This window comes from Molothrus aeneus, chromosome 3 (assembly GCF_037042795.1).
Source record: "Molothrus aeneus isolate 106 chromosome 3, BPBGC_Maene_1.0, whole genome shotgun sequence".
In the NCBI taxonomy this organism is placed as follows: Eukaryota; Metazoa; Chordata; class Aves; order Passeriformes; family Icteridae; genus Molothrus; species Molothrus aeneus.
In genome coordinates this window covers 97,128,492-97,152,025 of record NC_089648.1, presented here as the reverse complement: position 1 = coordinate 97,152,025, position 23,534 = coordinate 97,128,492, and positions in this window count along the sequence as shown.

Below are 23,534 nucleotides of genomic sequence, written 5' to 3'. Positions count from 1 at the left end.
TGCAGTTACTTTTTATGCCCCTGGCTCGTCCCAAAGTCTTCCTGCTGACAGGAGACCATGGGCCCTGTCTGATGTCCCAGTGCAGTCCATTGGCAGAGACCTTTTGCCATCTGACTGGAGAACATCTCTGGGGTACAGGGTCTTTGGTGTTCCCCTGCTGACTGCCTGTCCCATGTGAGACATGACATGGTGGCCAGACAAAGTGCCCCCAGAGACAAGGCTTTGCTCCATCTTCTCCTGGCTGTTTACTGGACGTGGCACGTGTACAACTCCTCCCCCACGTGCCTCTGACAACCATTGTTGAGATATAAAAAATGTCATTGGCTCCTCACAACATTATAATTTATAAATAGTTTATGAACAGGAAGTAAGGATGTTTTCAAATTGTATCCTTTGTCCAGTATCTTATGCAAAGTAATAACCCTAATAATATATATCTTCAATATAATATGTCCCTATAATTTGCATGTGATAGCTTTATAGCAATTTCTCTTCATGGAGAAAATAAGTGCTTACAATGTTGTTGTGTTCTTGCTGTGACAGGCCAAATTTACTTTGAGGCTTCTTATTTTATTAGCATGTCCTTTGTTACAGAAATTACTAGCTTAGACTGTTCCAGCTCTGTTTTCCTACAGTAGTATTGTTTATTTTTATTTGAATAATGGTTACAATGTTTTATATAAGGCTTTCATTTGAGTCAATTTTATTTCATGGAGACTTTAATGACTAGTATTGGGTTTTTTCCTTACCATTAATTATTCTGATCCCTGAAAGATAGGCTGTAAATAAATCATCATAGACTGATGTCTATAAAGCAGGTATTTGTTTATTGCAATGCTGGTGGTGAGAGGGATATCTCCATTTAACTCACCCACCTTTGTCAAGTGCTGTGGTATATTTATACAGAAAGCATTGCTTAGTGTTATTATGTCACTATAACATCATCACATAATGCGCCAGAACTAATTTACATAGTGTGATCTCATGGTTTTTAGATAGTTCTTTTGCACTGCACTTATGCCTCCCCAATTTGGGAGTCTTCAGGAGTCATCAGGGGTCTTTGATGAAGGCTTCCAAGGTCTTTGCATATGAACTTTTCAACTTTGTCTTCAGAGCATGTGCAGTCATGGTGTTCCTTGGTCTGTCTGGACTCAACGGGTCTAAATTCTTTTTTTTTGTGGCTAATGGGCTTTGCACTTGCCAATTTTTCATTAGTACTATACTTAGCTATCTCTAAAGCTATTCACCTGGTGAGGTTTTTTTGTCTATTCAGTATTAAGCAACTAGTTATCATGTACAAGCCATTACATTGTAAAAAAAGTTATTTATAGCATGTTATATAGGTACAAAAGTTATGATTCAGGTTATATAGGTATAAAAAACGATGATTCAGGTTATATAGGTTTCAGATTATATAGGTATATTGATATCAGGTTATATGGATATTTAGAACTCAAGCTATATAAGCACCTTGTAACTTTGATCTAAGTTATATAGACATCAATTTATACAACTTTTTAAAGGCTTCTGAAGAAAGGAAAAGGGATAATTTGCTTCTGTATAATAAGATCAAGACATTTTCCACAACTCATATGGGGTTTTTTTCCTATCTGTTAATAAATTAAAAAAAAAATTTAAAAGTAATTAAGCATAATTGGCTATTCCATGCATGTTTTGAAGACTGTGTTTCCTATCTCTGTGATAGTTTTCTTTGGGTTCAATAAATAAATTTCTTTGTATTTAGTAGTTACACAGTTAATGGCAGATTTGCTTTTGCATTTTTTCCCTAAAAAAAGTTGATTATTCATAGCACTAGAAGCCTGAGTGCCAAGAACAAAACACCAATATTAATAGCTAAGTGAAAATAAATTTTTGGGGTTTTTTTCCAAATTGTTTTTTCCTTCATGGGAGTAATGTTTTATATATTTTCACCAAATTTCAAAAATAAATGTTTCATAATTCTATCAAATATACCTACCAGCTGGAAGACTTTTTGTTAGGGAGAATCCCCTTTGTGTCTTACTATGCATGTATATATGCAGTGTGGAATACAGATCTTTATTGGAGATTTTGTTACCTGCTAATCCAGTGTCTGATGCATTACCTGAATTTGTGAACTTGGAAATTCACTTTGGAAGCAAGTGAAATGCACAGTGGGTACAGAGCTTTCTAGAGGAAGGATATCTATGCTGTCACATGAGCTGTGTAGGAAAAACCAAACAGCTTGTAAAAGCACACACCACTTCATTAATAAAAGAAATTTCAAAAGGTGTTCATCCCTTAGACTACAACTTTCGAGATTCTGTCTATAGGACATTATGTTATTTTCTTATGTTTTAATATTTTGTGGTGCTAATTCTCCTCTAGAATACTTTTTTGCTTAGTATTATTTTGATATCTCATATTTTCATTGAATCCTAATGATTCATTTAAGAAAATATCAGGACACCAATGCACATAACTCTTATTTGTCTCAGTGATTATGACATTCAAATATACTTTACTTACTTTATAAGAATGGATGATCACCAGAAACTGTTTCCTCAGACATAAAATCCATGTCCAACTACACATACTTACACCTTTAAGAAATTTTAGAAAGAAGAAAATACATACTTTTTATATCAGCAGAAAGAAACACTATCATTTAGGATAATGATTAATCTGACAAATTGAGATGAAGACCCTTACTTTAATGTGTTTTTGCACAAAATCTCACTGGACTCATCAATCCTGACAACGTTAGTAGGCTTCATTAAGGATTAGTTAAATTAGCCATTACTTCTTAACATTATTGGCTAATTGCTTTGTGAATCTCTGGCAGCTCTAGAGTATGCTAAATACATATCAATACAGTAAACTTTAACTTCACACTAGGATATCACACTATTTAAAACTTGATTGATGGTTGATCTTCAAAAGCTGAAATGGGCTTTATTAAATTCCTAAGTAGGAAGAACAGAAAAGTAGAGTGAAGATTTGTCTGGTACAAATATAGTTTTTAATATGCTGAAAATATTGGTGAAGATGACCAGCTAAATTTTCAGCTGAGAAAAAAATCCCACAAATTCTACAGATAACACCTTACAGTGTTTCTTGATTTGAATACTGTAGTCCCCTTTACTAGACTCCCCTTTTTACTGTAGGCCCCATGCCACATAAAAGCGTGGCATGAATTACAAATTGACATTAAAAGCAGTAAAATGTGTTAGTTATTTCTGGAAAAATGTATTGTAACCTTGTCCAGATGTGATCTTTAAATATCATCTAGTTCAGCTGCCTTGCTGTGGATAGGAGCTACTTTCACCATTGCACATGGCTCAAAGTCCTATTCAACCTAGCCTTGAAAATTTCCAGTGATGGGGCATCCACAACTTTGTTGGGCAACCTGTTCCGGTGTCTCATCACTCTCACATTAAATACTTTGTTCTTAATATCTAATGTATTATCTTGTCAAAATCTACCTTCATTCCGTTTTAAAACCATTATTTCTTGTCTTATTCGTACGAGCCCTGGTTAAATGTCTCTCCCCATTTTTCTTATAGGCCCCCTTTAATATCAATAAGGTCTCTCCAGAACCTTCACTTGCTGAGGCTACACAATCTCAACTCTCTCAGTCTCTCTTTATGAAAATGGTCTCTCTGACCATTTTTGTGGTCCTCCTTTGGACCCACTCTAATAGGTCCATGTTGTGCTAGGGGCCCCAGAGCTATATGTGCTGTGCAATGCAAGGTCTCACAAGTGTGGTACTGGGAAGAATCACTTCTCTCGATCTGCTGGTCATGTGTCTTTTTATGCAGTCCTGGATCCATTTACTTTCAGGACTGTGAATGCACATTTTCAGCTCATGTCTAATTTTTCACCCACTGGTATACCCCAAGTCCTTTTCTGTAGGGTTGGTCTCAATCCCTTTCTAATGCAGTCTGTACTGAAGAAATATGAAGTACCTGGTCGATTTGTCCATGCCTCTTTGTCATTTATGAAAATAACTCATGACTGCATAATTTATGCCAGTCTATATGGTGGTCTTCTCCTCAGAACAGGTACCTATCAGTGCTTCCAAATAGTAATAGATCCACTTTGGAACAAATTGACAGCTCGAAGCCTACTACTCTAAGAAGAATACATTAATCAGTAGTAAAAATCATCACTTCTCTGTTGAAGCTCTGTCAGGATTCAGCAGAGAATTAAAGCTTTGTGACCTGTGTGTAAAAAAAAGAACAAACCTATGTCTATTGTGCAACATTGAACATTGGGCATTTGGGAAAGGAATAATCTTCCAGTCCTTGGTTCTAAAGTAGTAATGCAGGGTATGAACATTTTTATCAGGATATAACTGCAACTGGGATAGAGGGGTTTCATTGCTTGTTGCTCTTTTGCTAAGGAACAGAAAATCCTGACTTCTACAGCTGCAGCACTGCAAGGCCTGGAAGACAAATCCAAGGAAGAAAGGGCACAAAAAAATCTGTGCCTCCTGTAACTTGTGGTAAATCACACTTTGGCCTTAGGTGTCCTCTGGTACCTGGATTCCTCTATTCCTGAAACAAGCTGACAGTACATTTAATCCATAGGGGAGGGGTTTTTTTCCATATAATTTGGAGTTTTGTGAATTCTCATCATCATCATTGTGTCTGGATAGCAGAGGGATTTCAGATAGCTAAATAAGTCCTGCCAGGACTCTGGGCTATGGAAGCAGCTTCCCACTAGGAATCAGAGAGTTTACCCTGACTACCCATGCCTCAGGAGTCAGAGAGCAAAGAAGGGGTCGGAATGTCCCTGCTTTGGTGATAATCTTTGTAGTCAAGAAGATAGATGGTCTCACATGAAGATAAATGGTCTCCTAGAAATAAAGGCTAATTACCCTGCTGGGAAATGAAGAGTGGAGAGATGAGAGAGCCAAAAAGAAAGATGAAAATTTTCTCTGCTGTTTTTTTATTCTGTAGATCCGCACCTTGGTTTTAAGCACTTCCAAGTGAAGGTTCTTGTGGCAGAACTAAGTGAATGACTCTGTCACATGTTAAAACAGGGATGAGATTAAAGGATGTGAATCAAAAACTGTATGATATTACAGAAAAAGAAGAAAACCAAACCAACAAAAAATGGAACTCTGTCCTCAGAAATCAGACACATCTCATCAGAGCTCTAGTGCAGGGAATTGTTCTTTAAATGAAAATTTGAGATGCATAACTGGGAATCTGTGAGCAAAAGGCCTTGGGAGGTAATCCTGTGAGACTTCTGTCTGGAAGTTGTGCCATGTAGGTGCGTTAGCTGGCACACATCTATTACACCAAAGTCTGGCTTCACAGGTAACATACATGGAATAAAGCTTTGGAGCTAATATCCTGATGGTTTTACATCAGGGATAGGGAAATTTTGTAGTTTAGGAAAAAAACAATGGAGATTTCTGTATGGAAATTACTGTCTTTTTTGATCCCACAACACTGGGCTACTGACAGGCATTTCACATGCACAATACATTTTCCTGTAATTGAGGTGCATGTGAAGTTGCACTGTTATTGCAGTACCATGCTAACATCCCCTAACATCTGAGTCCAAAGCAGTCAAATTCTTTAAAGTCTCAGATCCTCCAAAAGATAAATATGTGATTTTGTGTTGGGTTGACCTTGGTTGACTGCCAGACTCACAGAACTCCTCTTCCTAAAAAGAACTCAGAAAGAAGAATGAAAAAGCATATGGGTCAATATAAAGATTGGGAGATCACTTAAGAATTGCTATCACAGCAAAATAAACTTGACTTGGAGAATTTTAAGTTAAATTAATCTATTAATGAAATGAAGTAAGATATATCAGGTGATATATTATGACAAAATCAGAAAACTTTCTCCTGCGCCCCTCTCTTCTTTCCAGGCTTCCTGTGATATTAAATGTGTTGTTAGCATTAGGCAAGAAGGCAAAGCTATTTAGGTGATATCATGTTAGCTTTAGTATAAGAGTGACACATACTAAGATTTCATTCTCAAAACTCATTGCAAAATCAAGATTAAGTTAGCAGAAGGGGTCTAAACCTGTGACACTGATGGGTAATTGGGCAAGTCTCTGGACATTGTTGTGAATGAAAGGAATATTACTAGTGAGAGATACACTAAGCTGCAATTTACTTTCACAGAGAAATAATTGTGTTTGAATGGTGCATTGTCAGAGATAGAAAACAAGAGCTGACAAGCCCTCCTACCTCTATTGAATAAAACATGGTTAATTTGATTCAAATGTGGTAGCCCAAATTTGTGTTATCTTTTCTCAGTATTTCATTATCACAATTAATGTGGGCAGAGAGAAATCTGGTCAGTTTGTCCAGTGGTGGTGTCACAGGCAAAGTCCCTCATGTTTCTTTTTTAATCCAGCCTTGCATACTTGCAGTTTCTTCTTTGAAGCAATTATGAAAAATCGGGTTTGACACTATAATTGCTAATACACTTTGGTTTTTTTTTTTTCCTTCTTTAGATGTGAATGCAAGAATGAATTCAATACATGGCTTCAATACATGTTACAGCATTTAAAAGTGAAGGTCTGGGGTTTTTTTTCCTTAGATGACCAATAATTCAGCAAAGTATCTGGACCAGCAAGTGTGTATTATGTCAGTAAATACACCTTTTAAATTACACACAAAATGTGTTACATATATATCCAATCCCACACATAATTCCAGTTCTTATCACAAGCTATTGTTCATAGCACCTTTTCTAGTAATATATTTTCTGACTGTTATTTTCATGTATCCACATTCTCTCTACTAAGTGAAATTCCACATAAATATGTGTGTAATCCCAGAAATATCATGAGGCTTTTTATATGTTTCACTATGTCACCACAACTCATATTAGCTACTGCTATAAACAGAGAGTTCTGAAGAATGCTTCAAGCTAGTATTGATGTTAAAGGTGCACATTCATAGATAAAGAAAAGTGATATATTTATCAGCAAAGGGCAAAGAAACAGAAGAGAATCTGGCATTGTTCTTAGGTATTTTCTGGCAGTGTATTGAGAAAGCCACAAGTATTTATCCATTTAGAATGAAAAATATAAAAGAAGTTGAAAGAAGTGAAAGTTTGGAAGATTCAGACTAGTAAGTGGAAAGAATTTATCACTACTGCTGACATTGGCCACCTGGGCCACCTGGGCACACACTGGCTCATGTTCAGCCACTGTTGACCAGCACACCTAGGTCCTTTTCCACAAGGCAGCTTTCCAACCACTCTGTCCCCAGCCTGTAGCTCTGTATGGGGTCGTTGTGACCCAAGTGCAGGATTTGCCATTGGGCACTGTTGAACCTCATAACACTGGCCTTGGCCCATTTATCCAGCTTGTCCAGACCCCTGTGCAGAGCCCTCTAAGTGGTGTAGCAGGCCACCATTACCTGCTACACCACTTAGGTGCTCATTCTTCCTGTACCTGTCTTCCAGCTCAGGAGACTATTCTTACTATTAAAGCATTAAGTCCCTCAGCCTTTTCCTCATCTTTAGTCACTATTTTTCCCCCTGCAATATGTCATTATCTGAGCTTCCCTGAGGTCAGTATTTTCAATAGATCTTCAGTCTGAGCTTGTAGATAATAGAATTCCAATAGTTTTTGAGACTGGGAGGATTAGTGGATTAGTGCCCAAGTCTTTTGACACTGAAGAACTAGGTTAAGAGATCTGCTTTGGGTCAAAAGAGAAATGAGTTTGATAATCTCTGCTTAGTCCCAGGGAAACATTTGTACAAATCACAGAACGACCTTTAAACATTTTCTACTATTGAAATTCTTTACTTACAAAGGTCAAATCTGGTGCTACATGCAAAGAAAATCATCCAGCAAGGCCATGTCTTTCTCATTGAAACTGAGCTATAAATCCAAAACATACTGAGACTCTCACCACTTAGCAATCATACTCAGATCAACTATAACAACTCATATGATTCAAGTATCTCTGGTTAAATATTCACATTCTTTTTTAAGCTATCCATTTCAGTCTTGCCACTTTTCAATTCATGTAGTGAAGCAGTCAGTGGAATTCCCTCAGACTATAATCCAATATAGAACCTGGAAATTTCTATTTTCCAGTGTAGACTAAAACAAACCCAAAAAAACACCTCTAGTTCTTTGTATAGGGTGCTGATGGACAAGTGCTGGCAGCAGCAGTGGCTGCAGTGAGCAGTGGCTGGGACTGCATTTTGCTGGACATGGCCATTTCCAGCTGGCTCCAGCCCATCTGCAACAGGGCACAGCTGAGCCCTGCCAGCTGAGGTGAGGGAACCTCTGAGAAAATATGTTAGAGAAAGGGGAATAGCCACACAAGCAGTGTGAAGAGTGAAGGTGGGAGAAAGAGAAACCATGGTGATAACATCAATGCCACCGAAGAAGGAGGAAAGGAGATGTTCCAGGCACCAGAGCAGATTTCTCTGCAGCCCGTGGAGGACAGTGGGGTCCACTTGCTGGAATGGATGGCTGTTTGCTGAAGGAACTTGGCTCAGGAAGTGCCCACACAGGAACAGGGCTAGAGGACTAGAGCCTGTGGAGATGACCCTTGCAGGACCAGGGAAATGAGTGAGGAGGACAGAGCAAAGATCAACTGTTATGGACTGACCACAACTCCTGGACTTCTTAGTGTGAGGAAGCAGAGGATTGTGGAGTGAAGAACTGAAGCTGAGATTGGGAAAAAGGGAGGACAAGAAAAGGTGATTTTAATTTTGTCTTCATTCACCTTCACCACCTTACTCTATTTTAACTAGCAATACATTAAATTTATGTTCCCCAAGTAAAGCGTATTTTGCCCATGATGGAAATTGGTAAGTGATCTCCCTGTCTTTACCTCATCCCAGGAGGTTTTTGTTCTCTTTTCTCCTGTCCAGTTGCAGAGAGGGAGAGAACAGTTAAGCAGGGGTCAGCAGCCAGTCAAGGTCAGCCTGTCACAACCTATTTTTGAACTTTTTAAGTCCATCTAAAAACATTTAAAGACCATGGCTATGAACATAAACCCTATCCAAGAGCTGTCCTCAGCCCACTGTGAACTTACTCAAATGCTCTTTTATGATGGAATCCCTGGATTGCAGATAAAGATCAATCAGATTAAATTGTAACCTGACTAGATTTGGAAAAATTTCATATCTGCATATGGAATCTATTTCAAAGTAAATATATTAGGATGAAGTATGATTTTTGAATAACTATTGTTATGTTAATAAATTTGACAGCTATAGAAATGTCCTTTCAGGCCTACAAAAGACAGGAATGAATCCTTTAATCGGTAATTAAAAAAGTGAATACATTAAATAAAATTTGAAGTATAGTAAGGCACAACCAGTTACACCAAAACAGGATTAATGCCAAAACTGCATTTTTTATCTTCACTTCAAGTTTAGTGAACATGTAGGGGCCATACTAAATGCAGGACATGCATCAGGCCATAAACCCAAACCTTTCTGAAGACATTGCCTTGTTATTAATTTAACTGGACACTGAAAACAAGTGATTCTTTCACTGTTACAAATGTTTATTGCAGAGGGTAGCATGCATTAGAACTAGAAACAATTTAAACTTGTTCCATCTTAACAATGAAACATCAGGTACCTTATTGTTTTTCTTGAGAGATGATTTGTTTTCTAGCTGTGTTTATGTTTGCAATTCAGTATGAACTGAAATACAAATATAAAGTTAGTCAAGGCCTAAGAAAAATATTCTGGTACTCTGAGCTCCCTGTTGCACCCTTGTGGGCTAGAAAACATCTTCAGTTTTGAATCCAAATAAGTGCTAAAATACTATAGAAATGGAACTTGGAAAGAAAAAAAAAAAAAGAAAAGAACCCTTACTTGTGTGGAAAAAAGACCTGTTGAGTTATCAAAAAAAGACTTGTGTGTCATATGATTATGAGGTCAGATGTGATTGTGTATTAAAGAAGGCATCTGGATCTGACTAATAAATTGTTTAATCTGTCAAATCTTTCATTGAACATGTTGGGTGTTTGGTGAAGGAATCATCACAAGTAAACATCAGAAGTAAATTCTACATAATGTTAAAGTCAGTCCCATTCTCAATGTTACTAAGTTACTTGTATTTATGTATAACTATGTCCTAGGGTGACGTTATGATGCAAGTATCCCCATTCATGTGTTCTGTTTATGCTGTATATTATGTTCTGTGCCTTTAAGACTGGCTCTGAAGAGTGAAAGTTTTGTTTGGGTTTTCTTATCAAGCCTGGCGGTACACAGGGACGGGCAGTTCATAGTGCTGCTTTTGCTTTCTTGCTTTTGCTTTTCGCTTTGCTCTCTCGCTCTTGCTTCTGCTTCGCTTCTGCTTGCTCTTGCTTCTGCTCATTAGCTAGTTTAGCTAAACAGTCCAAATTTCTTCCTGGACTGTTTCTCTTTCCTTTTTTTCAACCATCTCAAACCTGCTCTGGACTGGGACCTGGGAACACCGAGAGTTTGCACCCTGTGGCTGCAGCAGCTGCCCCAGCGCCGGAGGGACTGAGAATAGAGTGACCACCCCCCCAAGAGAGACTTTCTGAATTTGTCATCTTTTTCAGAGTGGTGTCATCTGGTATTGTTCATTTTGTGTGCTGGGGGGTGCTGTGCCTGTTAAATAAACAGGTTCTTTCCACTTCTCCCCGAGGAATCCTTCCTGAACCGGCTGGGGGGAGGGGCCGTGTGAGTTTGCTTACTGGAGGGGCCCTCCTTTGGAAATTCTCTACCAAATTTGCCCTAAACCAGGACAAACTACAACAAATACAGTATTTTAATTATCTTGAGAAAGCCTGAAGTATTGAACTATGGTGCTTTTGAGAAAACAAATTTACTTACAGTCACAGATTATATTCCTAAAGACAGTAGATTTAGTCATGTTTTCAGGAAAGAATACACTTAGAGAATTATCAGGTTCAAGACATATTTAATTTTGTGAAACAATACTAAATTAGTAAGTAATATCTACTATACAAAAAAAAAATTGCTCTTAAAATAGTAAGACTCAGCAAAATCACCCATGTTCCAACAACAAATTTTTAATTATTTAATGAGAAAAAGCCATGTCACTAATTTCTGTACTGTATGTTTAATGTCTGATTTTTTTCTCTCTGTACAATTTTATAAATGAACTACACTGTTAGGTTAATTAGGCTCTTCTCAGTTTTCCTGTTTTCACTTTAAAATATTTTTTTAACATCTTGTTTACCAAATCACAAGGGGCATCAGCCACTTAAAAAATCAAATAAACAAGCAATAATGAAGTTGTTTTTAAACAATATAAAAATTTTCAAATATTACTGCAATAATAATCTGTAACAAAACAATATTGCAGTTGGGAATATCTTCAAAGAAATAGAAGAAAATCGTAACAATTGACTTTTCAGCATCACAGTGGGATGTGCTGAAATTGAACTGGTCTCAGCAAAAAGCTAGAAAACAATGGTTACAGTAGCAATACATCAAAGAAATTGTGATATCTTTCATAGGAACTTGAAAATTAAAGTGGTCTTTGAGGTCATGTATAGTGGTCCCTGGCTATGGCAGATCTATTGGAAAGAGAGAAATGCTAGCTTTCTAGAAGATTGTTCCAAGATCATTCTTATTATCAAAATTCTTACCCTAATAAGCTCTATTTTTCAAGCTGAATTAATTCATGGTTCTGTTATAGGCATTTCCCTCATTATATCATTTGTCCATCAGCTTAAATATCTTTTCTTCTCTGGAATTTGTTTCCTTAATGATTTAGGGACAGTCATTAGGGAAGTCTGATTATTTTCCTCTTCTGAGCTAAACAGTCCAGGTTTATTTTAGACTGCTCTACTAAGTCTTCAGACCTGCTTAGAATTGAACTTTACCTGATTGCTTGCTATACTTGAACATTAAAAAAAAAAATTCTCTGTTTCAGTATTACCACAGCCTTGTAAAATGGCATGGCACTTCTGCTTTTCTTGAATTTAGTAGCATCCTAATGTTATTTGCATTATTTGTGACAATGGTATAGTCAGGCCATGAGTAACTGATAACATGCCAAGAAATCTTTTTTGTTGTTGTTTCATTTTGGGTTTTTTTTGGTTTTTTTGGTTTGGTTTTTTTTTTTTTTTTTGGTGTGTGTGTGTGGCTGTATTGGGTCTCGCTGAGAAGGAGTTTATTTTTCCCTCAGCAGCCCTCACATTGCAGTGCTCTGCATTGGTGGCTAGAAGGGTGCTGGTAACACACCTTTGGTTGGTGTTTTGGGCACTGCTGAGCAGCCCTGGCACAGCATCAGTGCTGTCCAACATTTCACAGCAGTCTGTGGGTGGGCAAGATCTTGGGATGTGACACAATTAAGACAGCTGACCCAAACTGGCCTAAGGGTAATTCCATACCATATGATTTCAGCTTAGATGTGAAAGCTAAGAGAAGGAGGAAGAGGGGGCATTCATGATTTACATTTGTCTTCCAAATCAGCTGCTCCCTGTGCCAAAGCCCTGCTTCCCAGGAAGTGGCCTGACTTCCCAGAAAGTGCTGCTGGGAGTAGAGAATAAAATCATTGGGTTTTAAATTTGATTCAACCTTTGCTGGCCACCTTTCACTTTTGCTTTAGTAAACTGCTGTATCTTAACCTGTGAGTTATTTTCCACCTTATTTTCTCTCTCCTGTCCAGCTGAGAAGGGGGAGTGATAGAGAAGCTTGGTGGGTACCCAGCATCCAGCCAAGGAAACCCACCACAGTACCCCAATGTGAGAATCCCCCACTCATTTAAACCACAATGCTTGGAGCCACATATTTCAGTTTTCAGCCTCATTTCCTTGCCTGAGTATGATACAATTTCCTTCCTGAAAGTAATATTACTCCCTAGTTTTCTGCAATTCTTGAACTTCATTACACAATTGCAGATTTTTTGCAAAGTGAGTCAATGAAAATATTAAGTTAAAAAGCTGCTCCACAGGGAAAGAATACTCTCTTTATTAAAAGAACAAGCATTTGTAAATTATTGTCATCTCTTGGTTTCTGTTAATTATACTTATCCTTGCTTCTCTAGGGAACTGTAATTTCTGATCTGTACTGTATCTAAAGTGCAGCTGAGATATATTACACTAGTCATATCTAGTCATTAGAAAAAGATTTGAAATTTATCAGACACAAAATACTAAATACACCAAAACTCATATTTTCCTGTGTTCTATTTTCATTAAACTTTCGATGTGAAACCATAAGTGACCCATGCATATCTCATTTGTTTGAAATGTATTGCTGGAGAAATGATGTGTTCCAAGCTCTTTTAAACATAGAAGTGCTGATTTCTTACATATATTTGTGGCCAATATAGATGTTTAATAACTCAATGGTTTACTATACTAAAACTAGGATTATAAGCATAAGAAAAAAATGTAGGTATCAATGATTAAGATTTCAACCTCCAAAGGTTTTGGAATAATGTTTCCATAAATATTCTTGTTTGAACTTCTGTCATTGTTCACATTTTTAGTTCTTCGAGACACTTAATACATACCTAATTTCAAGCATGCATAAGACTCACTGAAGTTAAAAAGATTATATCAATTTAAAATTAAGCATTTGTGCTAAACATCTTGCTAGAAGATGTTTACATCTTGCTCCTCTTTTGTTTGGATTTATAGAGAGGTCTTGTGAAATTCAGACAAATTTTCAAACCTGTGAGTTCAGTAGTTCTTAAAATGCAATGCACAATTACTGCTTTGATGTTTTGACTTCATCTAGCTAGCTCATCTGGTTGGATTTTTGAGTAATTTCTTGTTGCATCTTCTTTTCCCAGAGTGCAGAAACATTTAACTGGCTATGTAAAAGAGAATACTGGCATCTCATTCCAGTGGAATATTCATTGCTGGTGAGACAATAGGAATGTCATTAAATTAATCAAAGGCAAAACCAATGTCTTACAATGAGACCAGAGTAAGTCTATATACCAGCACAGGATGGGCTTGCAGAGAGCACACTGTAGGTCAAACATTTCAGCACATGCCATCACTCTGCTCCAGCATCAATCACGGACTTAAATCGAGGCAAATGAAAATTTAAATTTGTGTTTGCCTTGAATGATAATCATCAGCAAATTTCTGTCTTTGGTATTATTATATTATTCATTGCTCCTAACAGGTGGTAGTGTTCAATTAGCAAAATAATAGAATATAGCATATCATATTTTTTATGGGACACAAAATATTTAAGTAAAATTCACCTTTGGACTTTTTCTATTTACAATATTTAAATATAGAAAACAGATGGTTGAATGATTTCAATATTATAGAAGGTGCTTTATTTATATTTTATTATTTGAATTTGCTGCCAAAATTTTAAGAAAACCAATAATACCAGAAAGAGAACTTTAAAAAAAATTCTTCCATATTGGATACCATTAATTTATTTAGAAAGTAAGCATTCCAAATTAATAAATGTATGTAGAAATATAGTAAAATTGTAAATCAAATCTTTAATGACTTTGACCCACATATATGAAGTTTTATCTTATCAAATCAGCATTCTCACAGGAAAAATATTTTACTGCATAGTAGTATCATTATCTGAAAACACACCAGCTACAGCATTGGAGATTATATCTAGTGGCTTTGGTTTTCTGTGTACTACTTTCCTTCAAGCAAGCTAAACACAGCTGCCAAGAATGTTGGCTATTTCAGCATTGCTTCATAACCATAAATAACAAATTTAACCCAGCATCTTCTAACATAAACCCAAAATTAAACATTCAGTATTCCCTATTCAGTTTGGATTGTGATACACAGTTACATTTTCTCTCTTTTGGCATTCTGCACAAGCAAGAATATAATACCAAATGGTTGTGAAATATATTCCTTCATTTTCATTCTTGAAATTGCACAAATCAACCTAATGATTTAGAAGTCTTGAAACCATCATAGAGGCATATATTCTTTTTGGCAGAAGTTTGGTGCTTCCACCTGAACACCACAAAGAAATTGATTGTTCTGTACTCCCAGTGTTAAATTTTATTGATTGTTAATGTTAACAGCATTGAAATATTGAAATTTACTTGAAAGCTAACTGAGCTTTTAATATTTTTCTGTTTCTAGTATCTTTGTTTGTACTTTAATATGATAGCTGAATGTATACCACTTCCCTCTTTGGTATTGGGTTGGAGTTTGTTTCCCAAACTTAGATGTTGATGAAAGTTCTTCACTTACTGCTTTTTCTTTTTTAAACACCTATTAGATAAATCACTCACTCTGTTATTTATCTTAAAATATCTGCTAGTGCACGGAAGACTTAGCCCTGACTTGAATGAATATCCAATCAGCTTCTCTTTCCCTCAAGTAAAGCAGCAAGCTGAACTGAACTCAGGAGTTCACGCCCTTTGTCTGTTTGAACAGCTTATACTGTCTTCCTTAGTTAATTCTGTAAAATAAGGGTAATTGTATAAAGCCTTGCACACATAAGGTGTTTGCTGCATATTTTCTGACATAGTAAGACAGGGAATGAAGCAAAGATTCCAAATTTATTATAGACATATTTCTTCATGACAGAGTCCACAGCTTCAGTTCTGTAGAAAAGACTATAAGCCATCAACTTCTATTCGCACAGAGATTTATATGTCTGTTTATCTTTGTTTCCAGGGAGTCATTTTCTGAAATTGATACTAAAATTGGATCCTCAAACAATATTTTTCTCCTGGTGGAATCCTTTTTACTTCCATAAACTTTTTAGAGATTAAAACAATATATATTTTATCTTGAGATAGCACATAAAAATAAGCTTTTCTCGTTTTTAAACAATATGAAGTACTGTACATAGGTTGAATAAGCAAAATTTAAAAGGTTTATTGGACTTGTGAGATCAATATCTGCTGTTTCTCTGCATCCCCTCTGTAATAGAGGGATTCCATAAAGAGCATCATAGTATCCAGATTAACAATAATTGCACAGGAGTAGCTAGCTTCGATGTCTTTCTTCATCTGAAATCTATGACTGAATAATTAAAAAAATTATATAGGAATTAAAATATTATAAATAGTAAGAAAGCTTCCTTTCTGGAACTAATACAAGCAAAGAATAGAATGTGCTCTATAAAACAGGATTAATTAGTGCAAATATTACCAACAACAGGTAGAAGAGGCAGGGCAGGAAGAGTTCATTAACACCTAATTTCAAATAAAGATTTGAGATATTTAAACATGTCAGGTAAAGTTATCAAAGGCAATAGTTCTTTTTAGCTTTAGATTTTCTAGTGTTAAATTTTATCTGACTAATAATAGGGATATATCAAATAACCTTCTTATTTGGGAGATAAATGAATATTAAAAAAAAACAAAACCAACTTCTTTTGAATCTTTGTTCGCTCCTTTGCAGAAGTTGTTTCCCAAGGTAGAACACAACAATAACAGAGAAATAAAAGAAATAAAATGAGAATTAGTTTTTCAAGTTCTACCCACCTTTTGTGCTTTGAAACACTGCAGTTTTTCTATAAGCATTTTTCCATTTATTCATTTCATAGTATGAGGATAGCTCTAAAGCACACTATAAAAGATGACACACTTCTGTGAGTCAAGCCTTAAGTGGTGTAGATGTTATGTAACTTGTATGCCCCAGTTGCATGTTCTCACATGTGATGTCATCCCAAGGGGATAATAATTTAGCCGGAAGAGATTTTATTTATTCCAATTTACTTTTCCAAAATAACTTATGTTTCATAGGCTATGGTTTAACTACTTATTTAGCAAAGCTATGGAAAAATATCATATTTATTTGGAGAACATGCATTTACCTAGGAATAGGGTGTGTGGTCTTTTGCATTTTGTAATGAAAGAAAGTTAACACTGTGATGCATTTATTTAATTTCTAAAAACAAAGACTCTAGTTTTGATGCACAAGTAGAAGATACTGAGGGGCTGCAGTTGCCATGTCTCTACCAAATTCTTTTCCCCCAAAAGGAGTTTTTAGCATAAAGTTAATTGCTTCCTCTCTACTGCGTAGTTATTTTTAAAAGAAATGCACAAAACATGTTTTCAATTTCTTTCATACAAGAAAGAAATGTTTGAATACCTTGATTTGCTGTTTAATTTGTAAAATAATGCTTATATTTGTTTTCCAAGGAATCATTATCAATTTCTCTATACTTGAGTGTGAAAATGATATGATTTTTATATGATATGACACAAAATGATATGATTTTTATATGATATGACAAAGAAGTGTCTTCTAGGTATTTGAGTTTTGGAATGGGAATATTTACTTACCTTCAGTGTGTTTCTGAAAAAATCTGCTGTATTTCTAATTATCAGTAAAAAATATATGGGAAAATTTGGGGAAATTACCTGCTAAATGTTACTTGTTCATGCATCCATTCATACAAAACTTTGTGATAAGAACATTGTTGAGAAGTTGAAGGACCTGCAGGGAGAATCTGAAAAGCAAGGATCTTATATACACATATGTAATTTAATTACTGCACCTGAAAATATAAAATGTGCAAATTGTGCCTCTGATAAAATTGCAAAGCTCTTTTCATGTACGGAAGAATCAAAAGAAGACAATTTATAAAGAATAAAATTGCAATAAATGTTAGATTTAGAGAGAGAAAAAGTATTATGTCAAAAAAAAGAGTGTTATTTCTTAATTGATACTAATTTTACTGAGTACAGAGTAAAGTATTACTGCATTTATTAATTTCTTCTTTTTAGCTTTTTGGTGGGGTTTTTTTTTTGTTTTGCTGCTGTTAGGGTTTTTTGTCTTTTGTTATTGTTTTGGTTTTTTTGTTTTGTTTGGGGTTTTGTTGTGGCCAGTGTTTGAATTAAAAAAGCTAAGAATTCTTCTGACATTATTAATTGACATTTCATAGATGCACATTTTAAAAGATTATAAATAAGGAATAATTAATAATTATTATGTATTTTATGAAAAAATTACATTGTTTCTTTTTTACAAAGTGTTCTTTAATCACAGCAGCCCATACAGTTGCATGTTTCAATACCACTGTGCATCCTGAGTAAATATCAAGAAGCATTCCTCTGCCACATGGAACTTTGCCATTTATTCCTTGTTTCAGTGAAAGCTTTTGATTCATGTTCCAGAACATTAAGACATGACATAGTAGCAGCCTTTGTTTCAAAATATTGAAAAGCTTTTCAGCAGACGTAGTAATTCAGTTAGTTTCTGAAGACACTTCAATAAACCAAACAGCAAGAACACTGTTAAAATAAGAAAACTATTGAGATGTACTCATTTCAATAAGAAGTTCTCTGTTTTCTTTTTCTCCTTTACTTGTTTCTTATTTCTGTTTATGATGTTACAGTAAATCTAAAATTAATGTTCCCTGGGGAGAAGATAGTGATTTTATTTTAGGTTTCAAGCACATTTTATAGAATCCTGAGAACAAAAATATATTATTAAAATATATGTGCATAAGACCAGAAAATATCAGCCCTTGAACTGTCAGAGCTAATACAAAGCAAGGCTGAACTAACACCATGAGTTTTCCAACAACTTACAGATATATTAGCACGCTTCCTTGCCTTCTATGATTAGTAAAAATGTTTTTGCTGAAGGAAGCTCAGTTCAGTGACAAGAACTATTTCAGAAAGTGCAAATCCTCCCTATATTGCAGTTGTTAAATTCTATCTTTACTACTCTAGCAGGGAATTAGGCTGCTGAGCATAGGACCCAAAGTCAAATCTACTTCATGATATCACAAAGTACTTCTATAGTAGCAGTATAGCAACATGAAGCATAAGCTGAGTCTTCAGTATTTTAGAAATAAGAAAATTGATATAAAGTTTTTCTAATATCTTTCCACTTTTTGCCATCACAACCAAAAACTAGTGTATGGCTAAAGATATATAAGCATCATAGACAGAAAACTGAATGACACTGAGAAAAAACTCTACAAGGTTATGTGCATACAAATCTAAATGTGAAATGTTTTATATAGTACCAAACAGTATCTTCATGTGGTCTAAGTATAGCTGGTTGATAAAAGGCAGCTGAAACAAAATGTGATCCTGCTGAACTCCACGTCAAAAACATTTGACAAAATTTAGTTCAGTAAAATGTTGGTATTTGTTGGCTTTTTTTGGTAACAAAATTGCCCTGTCATAATAAGCAAAATCCAATGCACTCCAATAAACTAGTATTTTAAACACTGTTTTATATTAACAATCTCCATAAAATAATTTAATTTTTTTATATGATGGTGTTGAAAAAATTACTACTATTACTAACAGAAATATAAGCATTTCAAACAAATTTAAAGCCTCAAGAAAGAAAGTCATGTAATTTCACCCAAGGTTACATTAAAGCTATGTTCTTTTTAGAGGAGAGCTAATATGGGATAACTATTAAATTGTCAAAAGTTTCATATGTTCCATTTTTATCCCTGATGTGCATAGATTGCCATTCAGTGCTGGCTTGATGCATAATTCAAAATTACTCCTAATTTAAAGTATTATAAAATAAATCAGTCAATAAGGATGTGGTCATTAGTCTGCTTTTTTGAACTTCTTGATATTTCTGTCTTTCCCTTCTGCTTAAATCTACTCAAGGACCTGGCATTGATTAGACAACAAAATTCGCTAAGAAACCTGCCGTTGATCTTATTGGACTTCCAACTTCTGTGAATTTTGAAAAGAGTTGTGGCATATTTTTTGTTTTTATTTAGAATAATATTGTCGTTTGAAATTTAGAAAAGTTATCCTGGCTCAAGAATTTCATGAGTGAAAATGCTGAACTTCTGGGGAATTATCACTACTGTTTAGCTTATTATATTAGGCTAAGCTGCCCTTACTTGGAATCAGGGGAAACTTTTGTGACTGGTAGTCTGTGAGGCATATAATCTAAAACTACAGAGAAGAAGAATTTAGGATAATGGGATTGTTGAAAGTGGATGCACATGAAGGTGGAAAAATGTTTAGAGAAATAGAACCATGAGGAAAAAAATCTATGATAAGGAGAGAAGAAATCAGTTTGGAAGGAAGAGGAAACTGGCTAAAAACGAAGTTAATAAAAGGTATTTGGAATATGAACTTTAACAGGACTAGAAAAAAGCTGACAGGATGAATATATCTCAGACAGAATACCCAGTGCATATAGTCAATAGACTATTAGATGGGACTCCAGAGGAGAAAACAGCTGAAGGAGAAATGAGTAAGAGTGCACAGTTAACATCTGAAATTTGTTGAAGACTGAAGACTATAAAGACTATAAATCTACTTTAAAGTAGATTAGAGAATCATATTTCCATAAGATGCTAAATGTGAGTGAAAGTCAAAAATGGAATAAGAATTTCTCTGTCCAAGGAAAAGCACACCTTAAACATTTTTGATTAGACTGTTACTTTGCTTCTTGTAAATATCTTTGAATTCAAAATTGTTCTGTCTTCATCTAAAGCCATTCCATACCCTCTTTTACTGATAATATTTACTGTCATCAGTAAAGCTGAGTTGTGTTGTTCTGTGTGGAAGATATTAAGTTTTCAACCCTGTTGATGAAACCTACCTGGAACTAAAAAGACATGGAGCCAGTGCTCAGTTTTGTCTCAGTGGAAGCTAAAACTACTCTCAAATCTACTAATTAATTAGTCTAGGATAAAAAATATGTCAACAGAATGATTTGGATTGATTACTTCATCCACATGACCTGCTCTGTAAGTTGAAAAATAGGATACCCTAGATTGAATCAAGACTTAAATCAATATTGCAAATACTCTCACATAAGGGAACTATATTAAAAAAAATAGTTCTTATGCCCTACTTTTTGGGCAAGTTACAGAACCAGTGCTTTACTTGCTATTTATTTAAATAAAATGGTTAATGATCTTAGAAAAAAAAAAAAAAGGGGGGATCTGTTTGGGAGAAATTTGTGTCTGCAGAAATGCTAAGGTAAAAATAAATTATTCTTCTGCATAGCTCACAAAAAATTACTCTGAAATGCACTTTTTGAAAATTCCTATTCATAGAGTGTCTTTTGTGAATCATATTTTGAAATACATATTTTTCCAAGTAGTTTAGATAGACAGCATGCAATTAGGTATAATAACAAACTCTAGTACAAGGACTAGATTCTTAAGACTGTCTGAAGTAACATCATGAGATATAATACCCATGTAATTCTGAACTATTGCCAAAATTTTCACAGTTTTCTTGTTTTCAGGGTGCTTGATTGAGGAACTTTTTCCTAATCTGTTTTGAAATGTGTACACAACTATAAATCAATAAAACAAACCTTAGGTTTGCATGAATATATCCTAACCCATCCCCCCCCACACACAAAGAGTTCCTAGATTATGAAAATTGAACACTTTTTAATGCCAAAATTCTACTGCTTTAACATTATTAAATTATGCATGTTTAAAAGGGTTATATCATCTTTCATACTGAAGAAAATAAGAAAATAATAATGGTGATTTGGTCACTGAATATGTCTCCTGCCGTTGTGAACACATTAATATTAAACATTGAACTAGTCATCCCCAGAATCCTACAACTACATTGTAGTTCACAGACCAGACAGTTCACCAACAGACCAACAAACCAGCACAAAAGATTTCCGAAGAGATCAAAAGCTCAAGCAGTGCTTTAAACCCCTCAAAAAAGAGTGAAATATGTCCAGATGATCCTTGGAAGAAAGAATTCACACTGGCACAAAAATCCTAAAAACTCTGCTGGTTTCAAGTGGAATAAAATTCTTTGTTTCCCAGTCTCTCGTGATCATTTTAACAAAGTGCTGAGAATAACATATTGTCTCTTGGGATGGTTAATCTTTGATCTCACAGTCTTAATTTATAAAAAATACGAGCTTTCTTTTCTGTCAGTAGGGTGCAGCTTTATTAACTTTTAAGAATAAGACCAACTAATTAATAGAAAATAAATATGAATCAGCAAGTACCACAAACTGAGACGTGATGAATGTTTTAAAATTGGTATTTATGAAGTACATACTAAATGTCTACAAACTAGGTCATGAAAAAAACCAAACAAACTGATTTTAGATCAAACGGTGTTTTTATAGTAAAACCTCATGCTGCATTTTTAATAATATTCCTTCCCTGGAAGTGTTCAAGGCCAGGTTGGATGGGGCCCTGAGCAACACAGCTTTGTAGAGGGTACATGGCTGGGCTGTTTCAACCAGGCAATCTCTTGGAAGGCCCCTTCCAACCCAAACCATTCTGTGATTCTATGATTAATGCACATGCACAAAAAAGGGTTAATATTCAAGTGCTGATCTTTAAATTTGCCATCACATATTTAATGTTTGTATGATACTATACTTATACTCTTGGATGAGTTTAACTTTATAAGACAAAAGACTATTGGGTATGTCAAGACGGATGTTGGCACAATCTATTATGTAATCTTCCATACCTTATGTTACTGTTCACTGAAATGTAGATCATCACACACTTTATATAAAGACATATGCGTAATAATATTCAGAACTTTAATAGAATGGAGGTTTTTTCATAGTCCTCAAAGGAATCCAGTTTCTGTTGTCCATGTCTGGAGGTATAAATGTTGAGGTATTTTCTACCCAGGTAAAGGATATTTTGATTTTTTTTTTCAGATAACTGAATTAGTTAAATGTTTTAACTACTTGAAAAATGGATTTTCCTCCATTAGGCAATTTCCTTGATCCATTGCAAATCCATATATTCTCTGATATGCCAATATATGGCTGGAAAGCAGCCTGCCAGACCTAGGGGTCCTGGCAGACACTGACTTGAACATGAACCCATAATGTGTCCTTGTGGCAAAGAAGACAAATGGTATCCTGGGATGCATTAGGAGTACTGCCAGCAGATTGAGGGAGGTGATTCTTCTTCTCTGCACTAGTGATGCAACGCCTGACAGATGGTGTCTAGCCTTGGGCTCAAGAGAGATGTGGACACACAGGAGACATTCCAGGAAAGGACCATGAAAATGATGAAGGGTCTGGAGCAGATCTCCTATGACAAAAGGCTGAGGCTGCTTGGCCTAGAGACAAGAAGTCTTGGGGGAATTTCATCAAAATACACCTGAAATGAAGGTAAAAAGAAGACGTGGCCAGGCTCTTTCCAGTGGTGACCAGTGACAGGAGCAGAGTCAACAGACACACAATGAATCACAGGAAGCTCTATCTGAACAACAGGAAGCCCTTTTTCAGTGTGAGGGTGACTAAGCACTAACAGAGCTTGTTCAGACAGGTTGTGGGGTCTCCATCCATAGAATTACTCAAAAATTATCTGTACAAAATTCTGGATAACTGGCTGTAGGTCACCCTGTTTGAGCAGGGAGGTTGAACCAATCAACATCCAGCAGACACTTTTGACCATTCTGTGGTTCTGAAATTCAGTGATTCTATAAATACAGTTTGCAGAATTCTCAAGATATTTTTGATTTTTCTGTTAGTTTTATTCGTGAACATAATAAGGTCTGGTCTTGAAAAATTATTTCAAGAGGTTGGAAATAAATTAATTACTTCATTGTTAAAAGACTGAATTAAAATCACCAACATTGAATTGACTGGATACATTATAGAAAATACATATAGGTCATCATCTGACTTAGGCATCCGTAGCAGGCTAGTGTTGGGTAAAGGCCAAGCTTGCACCCTGCTGCCA